The following is an 8,493-nucleotide window of genomic DNA, read 5'->3' on the forward strand; positions in this document are numbered from 1 at the left end:
GGTCAGCTGTCATGAAAGACACTCAAAAATGCCCAGAATCGGGCTGGGGGAGTAGTGGGCTTCCCAGCAGGCCATCCTGAAGGGTTTAACCAGCTAGGAAACCCCAGATATGCACAGGAGCCAGGGACTGTGCAGCAGGTAGGTGTGAAAAGGCAGCCCACTGCCCCCTACTCCTTCTGCTGCCCTGGGCCATCCCTCACATCTGAGAGATGTCAAGGGCCTCAATGGGAGGGATCTATTAGATCCCCTGGGAACCCAAAAGAGAGCTTCAAAACACTGGTCACCCTTCTTCTCACCCCAAGACCCTTCCAGATCGGTGAGAGCGCCAGGAGGGCTCAGTTGGCCCCTTGCCCCTGGCAAGGGGGTCAGAATATAAAATGACAGTAGCCAAAATAATTCACCTCCCCACTTCTGTCCCTCTCTTGGACAGAAGCTTTCTTTTCTTTCCCTCAATAAATATATTCTACTCTTAAAAAAAAATAACTCCAGTGTCCAGGGGCAGGTACATTACTTTCCTGTGCTAGGATATAATACCCGACACCCTCAATTTAAAAAAGAGGTTTAATTTTGCTCACAGCATCAGGGATTCAGTCCATGCTCAGCTGGCTCCAGTGCAGAAACACCATGGGAGAAGGTACGTCAGAGAAAAGATGCTTAGTTCATGGTGGCTGGGAAGCAGAGCTTAGGAACATTGCCAGGCAGGAAAGGGCCAGAGACCATATATACTGGTAGCACCAAGGTCACATCTCCATGATCTATGCAGACATACCCAGAAGTATGCTTTACTAGTCCACAAGTCCATCAGTTTTTTTGGTTTAGGTTCTTTATTTGTTTTTGTGGGTTTTGAGACAGGGTCTCACTATGTAGCCCAGGCTGGCCTTAAACTCACAATGATCCTCCTGCCTCACCCTCCCAAGTGCTGGGGTTAGGTATGCACCACCACGCCTGGCTAAATTGACAATCTTAACACAGCATAGCAGGTAAGTTATAAAGAATGTGCGGTATTTCCACACTATGGTTTATTATTATTTAGGATAGAAAAGAATGAAGTTTTCACACCTTTTATAATATGGATGAAGCTTGAAGACATTTTAAGTGAAAATGGACATGTTTTTCAGTTTAGAAAGATGGAAAGAGTCTTGGAGATTGGTTATACAACAAGAAAAATGTACATAACACTACCAAACTGTACACAATACCTGACACCCCCAATTTTACAATATCTATTGTACATTTTATTTTGCTCACAGTTTCAGGGGATTCAGTCCATAGTCTGCTTTACCCAAAGCAGAAACATCGTGGCATGATGCCATAGTAGAGAAAAGATGGTATTGTGTCCCAGCATGGGAAAGGTAATACATCTGTCCTTGGTTACAATGGGGTGGGACTGTAGCTTAGCGATAGATTACATGCCTGGCATGTGCAAGCTCCTGAGTTCAATCCCCAGCATCCAGTAATAATACTTTTTTTGAGACAGGGTCCAACTATGCAGTTCAAATTGGCCTTAAAAAATGAACCAATAACAATTGCTGGAGGGACTGTGGGGAAAAAGGAACACTTCTCCACTGTTGGTGGGCATGCAGACTGGTGCAACTACTATGAAAATCAGTATGGAGATTCCTCAAGAAACTAGGATTGGAGTCCCACTTAACTCAGCTATTCCCCTTCTGGGTTTCTTCTAAGAAGAATTAAAAACATTGTACCACAGTGATATATGTGCACCCATGTTTATAGCAGCACAATTTGTAATAGCTAGATCTTTGAAATAACCCAAATGCCCATCAACTGAGAAATAGATAAAAAGATGTGGTCTTTTTATACAATGGAGTACTACTCAGCCATAAGGATGGATAAACTGAGGAAAATTTTATAGGTAAATAGATGGCAACTTGAGACCATACTCACAAGTGAAATAAAGCAGACTCACATGTATAAACATCATATTGTCTTCCTAGTGTGAGAAGTTGAAAGAGTAAATAAGATCCAAAATGTACAATAGATACTGTAAAGTGGGAAGAAACTGCATGGCAGAGGGGCACAAGAGGAAAGAGAAACTGGGATAGGGAAAGGAGAAAAGGAAGGGAAAAGAAATATATACAATATACTAGTTAAGATAGTTATACTACTAACTTCTCCTAGTTGAAAAGTTTGTGCTAATATTGCTTGGATGATTAAATGCCTGTATCTTGTACTCTGAGTAACTAATTTAAATATAATAGTATGCAATGTATTAACCATTGTTACTCTCGTATTATCTTGTTTTGAAATTTTGTGGGGTTTTTTAAAAATAAAATTAAAAAAAGACCGACCTTGAATACTGACTTCCAGGCTAGCCTTAACTACATAGTGAGATCCTATTGTAAAAATAAATAGCGGGGGTAGGTAAGTAAAATTAAAAAGACGCTGGGCATAGTTTGGCCCACCTGTAATCCCACCTGCTGGGGAACTGAAGGAGGATGACAGGTTTAAAGCTAGTTTGAGCAATTTAGTGAAACCTTGTCTCATTATAAAAAGGGTGGAGTGCAGCTCAGTGTAGAGCATTTGTCTGACATGCATGAGGCCCTGGTTTCCATCCTCAGTGCTGAAAAAAGCAAGAGAGGAAAGGTTACAGTGGAGACATAACAGGCACGCAGGTACTCACAGAGGAAGTGGACACCCCAGTTGGATACAACTGTGCATGCCCAGAAGCCACAGAGCTACTTCTTGGTGGTCACTAGGGTAATGGGCCATCCTAGTTTAAGCCTTTGAGGCAGACAGTGGGCTCCGGGCACCCTCTGGTGGCACTGTGATGAGTCAGCCTCAGATTGGCCTCTGGAGAGCCTCATGCTCCTAACCTCCTACCCCAGTCTTTGCCCAGAGGATGGGCCACTGTCCTGGGTACAAGAGGTTTCTCCAGGGATGACCTGGTCTTAGAGAGGCACACACCTGGCTTGAGTTGCCTCCTCAATGCTGGGCTTGCCGTGCTTTCAGCCTCTCACTCCAGCCTCATCTTTTAGGGGCCTGCCAGTGATACTGTCACCATGGGAGAAGATCTGGACACATGCCACTTCCCACAGCTCCTGGCCCCACCTGGGGAAACGTGTTGGCATCACTTGCCATCGGGCCTCTGTTACCCATGGGCAGGGAGTCCAGAAGGCCATGTCTGAGCTGCATTGCTGTGGGTATAAAACATGACACACCTGGATACTGGTGCTCAACTAATACCTAGAGAATAATAAGTGGATAAGTGAAAGAATGACTTCTAAATTTCAGGTAACTCCCTCAGCTACTTACAGTCTGGGGTGTCCTTAAGTGTCCCCATCTCCAGACTCTCAGAGGCCATGACCCCCACCAAAGTAGCCACTCCCTGTTCTCACCTAAGTGAAAATGACAGAACCAGGAAGGACTCAAAAACCTCCTCAGAATGTGCTTCAGGAAGGTAGGCATGGTGCATGGTTTCTGCCCCCCTCTGGGAGAGTGCAGAACCAGAATTGTTGCCCATTTCTCCAGACTGCTCCTCTGCCTGAATTTGGCCACGTGGGCATCAGTATCCTAAAGCCCTCTGAACCAACAAGAGGTGGCCAGCCTGGAGCCCATCCTGAAACCTGAATCCTGGTGTCTGTGCTGGCTTCTGCAGAGGGTCTTTGGAAGTGCAGCCTGATGAGTGCTTGGGTACAAGCAGTGGCAGCCTCTGTCCCTGTCAGAGTGTTGGCCCCCTCAGGCTGCTCATTGCCAGCATCGCCCCATGACACAGGTGCTGTCATGCTGAGGGTTGTGGTATTGCTTCTACAGTGAGCTTGTGTTAGTTACTTTTCTCTTGTTGCTGAGACAAAATACCTGACACCCAAAATTAAGGGGAAAAAGGTTTATTTAGCTCATAGGTTATAGAGGTTTCATCCTGTAATCGGCTGGCTCCAAGGCAGGCTGGCATGGCAGAGGGCCACAAAGCAACAAGAGCAAAGGCAGGAAGCAAGCCTCTTTTCCTCCCTTATATTGTATGCAGACATACACCAGCCCTAGGGCAGGTGTAGCACTCACACTCCCAATCCCAGCACTAGCAATGATCCAGTCACAAACTCTAGATTCAGCCACCTCCAAAAAGCACTGCTTCATGACCGCAGGAGGCTTTCTGGGGACATCTAGACACAAACCATAACAGAGCTGGACCCTCCCTATGCAGGGCCAGGGGCAGTCAGCCCCACCATCAGGCAAGGACATAATGGGAGGCAAGTGATTTCTCTGCAGGTAGACAGGGAAATGCTGGGTTCAGACAAGGAGTACTCCTGACAAGGAGTAATGGAGAATTTGGGCTTGGCTTCAAGGCACCAGTGGACAGAGCCTCTGAGGACACAGTGAGAAAGCCCAAAGAGAAATGAGATCTCCCACTTGCCCAAGACCACCCAACCTGGGTCTCATATTTCACTAGCAACCTGGCAAAGGAGAGATGTGATGACCTGAGGCTAGCCCTGCATGTGTCCCCAACTGATCTCATGATACCCAGACCTGTCCAACTAGGAATATGCTGAGTCTGCTGGCTGACCAGGGAGAGGGATATATTTCTTGGTGGAGCTGGTGTCTGGGAACAGTGGAGATAGTTCCCACCACTGAGGGACAGGAGGTACCAGGACCACCCACTAATATGTTCTAGTAACACTCACCATGAGCACTGGCCTGGGGCAACCTGCCTGGCTTGACATACAGAGCCTCAGAATTCAAAAGTATGGTGGGTTAACTAATGGTCAACTTGTGACACCCAGCTGAAGTGAATCAGCACAGTTCTGGGTACAGAAGGCCCACTTGAAGATTGTTTCCAACAACATAAAAGGAGAACTGGAGGGGAAGAGGTTGTGCTGTTCATTCTCCTGGAGAAGCTTGTCACACTGGGTTTCCTGATATGAACTCAGCTGTTCTCATCATCAGAGGAGCTCAGGTCCTTGCTGTCACTGAAGATGGCTGCAGTTCTTTTCAGGGGAGCTGTAGTCCTTACCTTGAACATCGCTTCATAGCTGTAGTGCAGATCCTTCAGCCTGCTCGCACAGATCCTTCACTCCACTGGTGCAGACTTTCTAGATTTTACCACTGACCTTTGGGCCTTCCCAGTGCAGATCCTTGATACAGACTTGCCTGAGACATTGTCATGGGCTCTAGGCCTCTGGCTGGACTTGTGGAGGACATTGCCATGGGATTCAGGTCCTCATCTGGATTCTTTGGGTCTCTAGTGTGTGGACAGATCTCCTGCATTCTTTTGCATTTGACTCTTTGGATGAATATTTAAAATAATCCTATAAATTATGTGTCCTGTATCAAATTTTTCCCTTGTAAACCCTGACTACAACAAAATGCCAATGGCCTTGGGAATGAGCTCCCAGGGACCGCACAGGACATCACTGCCACCTGTCCCAGGCCAGCTTCACAACCTCTGGTCCTGCCCATCTCCATGGAATCTGGCCTCTCTCACCTTCACCCCTGCACCTCAAGAGACTAGGCAGCAAGATTCCTATCTTGGGTGTTTTTCTCCTTTTGCCAAGAAACACCCCTATACACACACACACACACACACACACACACACACACACACACACCTTGCTTCTCCTAAGGAGCCCAAAATGCAGCTGCCGATTGATTTGCAACCAAGCTAAAAATAGCTGCTGGCTCCAGCCAGGACCGGGAAAATATCCCATTGCTAGGAAACGACCGTTGCTGGGAGACCGCCATCGCTAGGCGACGACATGTGTTGCTGCGGTGACAGCTGGGCCCTGAGTCATCTTCAGCCTTGACAGGGGGCGGGCCAGGCCAGAGCAGTAGTTTTGGACAGCAGAGAGGCCCAGCATCCTCACCTGCAGCTACCTCGGCCACTGTACCTCTATGTTACAAAATTTTCATTCTATGACGTTTTTGGGCAATGGAGTGATCAGGGCACCCAAACTTCCTCAGCCTGGTGCCCCATATGCCTCTGCTAAGGGCTCTCCAGCTTCTGCTTCTGAGCAGGGGTAGTGGAGGACAGAGTGCCCATCTGGCCCCAGGATGAATCACTTTGCTCTAGGGTGGCAGCTCCTCTCCGCAGTGTTATGCTGAGCCCTTCAGGGGACACTACCCTACAGAGCTCAGACCCACTTCCCAGGAGAGGTTCAGTGAGAAAAGATACCTGGCCCCCACAGGGGGAGGATTTGGCTCAGAGTGTGGCTCCAGGGCACATGTTCCATGCCAGAGTTCCCAAGGATATGCCTGAGGACATCCTGTAACAAGACTCAGGGTAGGTTCAGAGCCCTCACCCTGGACCTTGGATGAGGTCACTTTCAGCCCTGATGTGGCTGTGGTCCCCTTTCACTGCCCTCCAAGACCTTGGGACCATATAAGCCAGCAGCCTCTGATCCTCAAACCCTGACTCCAGAGCTAGGACACATCCTCAGGGGAGTGTAGGGTACTGCTTAGCCTAGCTCACACACGTACAAACACCAGCCTAGACAAAGAGGAATCCTCTGTTCTCAGGCATCAAGGGCTCTCCAGGTGAGGGGATCTCCAGGTGACATGTGCTTCAGGCAAGGGAGTCTCAAGTGAGAGAGTCATCCAGTGAAGGGTGCTCCAGATGATAGGGTACTCCAGGTGAGATGTGTCCCAGGGAGGGAGTCTCCAGGTGAAGTCACCAGGTGAGGGGTGCTTAGGTGAGATGTGGTTCTCATAATGGGTCCTCCAAGTAAGACGGTTCATCAGAGAAGAGTTGCCCCAGGTGAGATGTGATGCAGGAGGGAAGGTATTTCCACTGAGATTCCTCCAGGTGAGATGTGGTCCAGTGGAGGAGTGCTTTAGGTGCTGTTGGAATTCTCCCAGGACTGATGGAAGAACAGACCATCCTCACTGAGCTAGGCTAAGCAGTACCCTACACTTCCCTGAGGATGCTAAAGGCCACTGAGCAACCAAACCTGTCTGAGGGCTCTCCAAAGGCATCCAAAATGGAGCTATCCGCCACAGAGGTGGTCTACAGTCCCAGTGTGGCAACCTCGCACAGCTAAGCATCTGCCCATCCCTCACTCACTACATGTGTGTCCAGCACCGGTGTTGTGCTGGCGCCCAGGGGCACAGCAATGAGAGGAGAAACCCTACCTGGGCTTTCTGGGTACTGTCAGCCACCAGCCCACTGGGACACAGGCTGAAAAGACAGGGGCTTGGTGTTGGGAGGGAATGAGAAGAAAGACTCCGAGGGAAAAAGACATTTGCCGTGTTCTAAGGGGCAAACAAAACCATCCAAGTGCAAGGGGCAAGGGGGTGCGACGAGTGAGGGACATGGCAACCTCCTGGCCCCAGAAGTTGGCCAGTGTGGCAGAAGCTCCAAGACCCAGGTAGAAAGGAAGCTATGACCAGCAGTGACTGATATAGAGCTTTGCAGAATGCAGCAAGGAATGAACAGAGCCCCGGAAGGGGCAGGACCACGTCTGTGTTGTGAAATGACCTCCTGAATCCTGAAAACAGGTGGGGGAGGGTGGAGAGGCCAGTGAAGAGTAGCTGCTGATAGCCACAGACAGGGACAAGGGTGTCTGATGTGGAGAGGTTACAGAGACTCAGGGAACCGGGTGGGTTTGCAGGTGATGAGGAGGCAGAACAGGCCTCTCAAACAGTATTTGCCAATATCCCTCTGAATAAATGCCATCGTAGCTCAGAGTCTTTTTGGTGCCCTTTCTAGGATGTGTGACCCAGATGCCTTTGTGTGTTCTAATCTCCCCCCATGCCCAACTTGGGTGTGTCCATTTGCCCAACGCAGGGTACTAGGTCTCAGAACAGCACAACTTACTCTGTCTGAGGCCTCTAGAGTCTGATGGGAAACCCTCTCTGCCACTTACCATCCATACCTGCTCACAGGAGGTGGTGGCAGCTGCTGCCCAAAGCTAAGTGGACAGGTTGACTGGCAGCTCTCTTGTCACCCCACTGTCTTCAGGAGTCTCATTCTCTCTGTCCCACACCAACTTACCTTCATCATCCATATCCCAAGGCCGTGAGCATCCGAGTCCAGCCACACAGACGGCTTCACTTGTCCAGAGCCCCATACCAAGGACAGCACTCCCCCAGCCCCACCAGGGTCCAGTCAGCCTGGTTTCTCCTACCCAATGCCTCCAGGCCTCACTCCTGTCCCATGGGGCCCTGCTTCCCAGCACCAGCTGATTTCATTTCTATTAAGATGCTCTCAGTCCTGCGGCTCTACCCTGATTCCAAGACCCAGCTCTGCTCTCCCCTCCCCTATTCTTGGGGCACCATGAGCCCCTCTCCTCTGGTTCTGAGCCTGCTGTGAAGTGTGGCATGGACAGTAGCCCTGATAAGAGTCCTCCAGTGGACTCTCATCCCTTCTTTGAATTGAAGTGGCGGCTGGGAATAGCTCAGCAGCACAAGTGCCTACCTGGCAAGCACAAGGTCCTGAGTTCGATTCCTGGTACCAAAAAAAAAAAAAATGAATTGAAGTGGCTGCCACCACCTGACCTCCGGTCCAACCCAGAAGGAACTTGTCAGGCTCTTTAAGGCCTCAGG

Source organism: Chinchilla lanigera, unplaced genomic scaffold (assembly GCF_000276665.1).
Source record: "Chinchilla lanigera isolate Chin_1 unplaced genomic scaffold, ChiLan1.0 scaffold00041, whole genome shotgun sequence".
NCBI lineage: Eukaryota > Metazoa > Chordata > Mammalia > Rodentia > Chinchillidae > Chinchilla > Chinchilla lanigera.